We start from the raw sequence: 2,726 nt of genomic DNA on the forward strand, positions 1-2,726 counted from the left end.
TCTGTAGAGGACCTAACCGAATTCTTCAAAGAAGAAAAAGACATGGCAGCCGAAAACAACAACAATGCCAACAATGCAAGGAAGGTGCTGGGTGACTTTACTGCACCTACTCCCGACTTCTATGGGAGAAGCATCTCTATCCCTGCCATTGGAGCAAACAACTTTGAGCTTAAGCCTCAATTAGTTTCTCTAATGCAACAGAATTGCAAGTTCCATGGACTTCCATTGGAAGATCCTCATCAGTTTTTAGCTGAATTCTTGCAAATCTATGACACAGTCAAGACTAATGGGGTTGACCCTGAGGTCTACAGACTGATGCTATTCCCTTTTGCTGTAAGAGACAGAGCTAGAATATGGTTGGACTCTCAACCTAAAGAAAGCCTGGACTCTTGGGAAAAGCTAGTCAATGCCTTCTTGGCAAAGTTCTTTCCACCTCAAAAATTGAGTAAGCTTAGAATGGAAGTCCAAACCTTCAGACAGAAGGATGGAGAATCCCTCTATGAAGCTTGGGAAAGATACAAACAATTAATTAGAAAGTGTCCCTCAGACATGCTTTCTGAATGGAGCATCATAGGTATTTTCTATGATGGTCTCTCTGAACTATCCAAGATGTCTTTGGATAGCTCTGCTGGAGGATCTCTTCATCTGAAGAAGACGCCTACAGAGGCTCAAGAGCTCATTGAAATGGTTGCAAATAACCAATTCATGTACACTTCTGAAAGAAATCCTGTGAACAATGGGACAAGTCAGAAGAAAGGAGTTCTTGAGATTGATACTCTGAATGCCATTTTGGCTCAGAACAAGATATTGACTCAACAAGTCAATTTGATCTCTCAAAGTCTGTCTGGAATGCAAAATGCACCAAGCAGTACTAAGGAAGCTTCATCTGAGGAAGAAGCCTATGATCCTGAGAACCCTTCAATGGAAGAGGTGAATTACCTAGGAGAACCCTATGGAAACACCTATAATTCTTCATGGAGAAATCACCCAAATTTCTCATAGAAGGATCAACAGAGACCTCAACAAGGTTTCAACAACAATAATGGTGGAAGAAACAGGTTTAGCAATGGCAAGCCTGTTCCATCATCTTCTCAGCAACAGACAGAGAATTCTAAGCAGAACCCCTCTGACTTAGCAACCATGGTCTCTGATCTAATCAAAACCACTCAAAGTTTCATGACTGAAACAAGGTCCTCCATTAGGAATTTGGAGGCACAAGTGGGACAGCTGAGCAAGAAAATTACTGAACTCCCTCCTAGTACTCTTCCAAGCAATACAGAAGAAAATCCAAAAGGAGAGTGCAAGGCCATCAATATGGCCGAATTTGGAGAGGAGGAAGAGGAAGTGGACGCCACTGAGGAAGACCTCAATGGGCGTGCACTAGCCTCCAATGAGTTCCCCAATGAGGAACCATGGGAATCTGAGGCTCAAAATGAGACCATAGAGATTCCATTGGACTTACTTCTGCCTTTCATGAGCTCTGATGAGTATTCTTCCTCTGAAGAGGACGAGTATGTCACTGAAGAGCAAGTTGCTAAATACCTTGGAGCAATCATGAAGCTAAATGACAAGTTATTTGGAAATGAGACTTGGGAGGATGAACCCCCTTTGCTCACCAAAGAACTGGATGACTTGTCTAGGCAGAAACTGCCTCAAAAGAGGCAGGAGCCTGGGAAGTTTTCAATACCTTGTATCATAGGCACCATGACCTTCAAGAAGGCCTTGTGTGACTTAGGGTCAAGTGTAAACCTCATGCCCCTCTCTGTAATGGAGAAGCTAGGGATCTTTGAGGTACAAGCTGCAAAAATCTCACTAGAGATGGCAGACAACTCAAGAAAACAAGCTCATGGACTTGTAGAAAATGTTTTGGTTAAGATTGAAGACCATTACATCCCTGCTGATTTCATAATCCTAGAGACTGGGAAGTGCATGGATGAAACCATCATCCTTGGCAGACCCTTCCTTGCCACAGCAAAGGCTGTGATTGATGTTGATAGAGGTGAACTGATCATTCAAGTGAATGAAGAATCCTTTGTGTTTAAGGCTCAAGGATATCCCTCTGTCACCATGGAGAAGAAGCATGAAGAGCTTCTCTCAAATCAGAGACAAACAGAGCCCCCACAGTCAAACTTTAAGTTTGGTGTTGGGAGGCCACAACCAAACTCTAAGTTTGGTGTTGGGAGGTTCCAACATTGCTCTGAGTATCTGTGAGGCTCCATGAAAGCCCTCTGTCAAGCTACTGACATTAAAGAAGCGCTTGTTGGGAGGCAACCCAATGATTATATTTTATCTATTTTCCTTTGTTATTTTTTTTTTTGTAGGTTGATGATCATAAGAAGTCACAAAATCAATTGAAAAAGCAAAAACAGAATGAAAAACAGGAAGAAAAACAGCACACCCTGGAGGAAGAACTCACTGGCGTTTAAACGCCAGTGAGGCTAGCAGTTGGGCGTTTAACGCCCAGTCTGGCACCATTCTGGGCGTTTAACGCCAGAAAGGGGCACCAGACTGGCGTTAAACGCCAGGAAAGGGCAAGAACCTGGCGTTAAACGCCAGGAATGGGCACCAGCCCGGCGTTTAACGCCAGAAATGGCTCAAAACGTGATTTTGAATGCCATTTGGTGCAGGGATGACTTTTCCTTGACACCTAAGGATCTGTGGACCCCACAGGATCCCCACCAACCCTCACCATCCTCTTTCTTCTTCACCCATTCACCAATCACCTC

General features: G+C 43.8%; 1 non-coding gene across 1 annotated transcript; it reads right to left on the reverse strand.

Moving 5' to 3' along the window:
• Positions 1-447: 447 nt before the first annotated feature.
• On the reverse strand, positions 448-555 carry LOC130958770 (small nucleolar RNA R71). Its single transcript, XR_009077876.1, has one exon. It is a non-coding gene; the product is annotated as a small nucleolar RNA R71 (small nucleolar RNA).
• Between the last annotated feature and the right edge of the window lie 2,171 nt (positions 556-2,726).

The sequence above is a fragment of the Arachis stenosperma genome, chromosome 10 (assembly GCF_014773155.1).
Source record: "Arachis stenosperma cultivar V10309 chromosome 10, arast.V10309.gnm1.PFL2, whole genome shotgun sequence".
Lineage (NCBI taxonomy): Eukaryota > Viridiplantae > Streptophyta > Magnoliopsida > Fabales > Fabaceae > Arachis > Arachis stenosperma.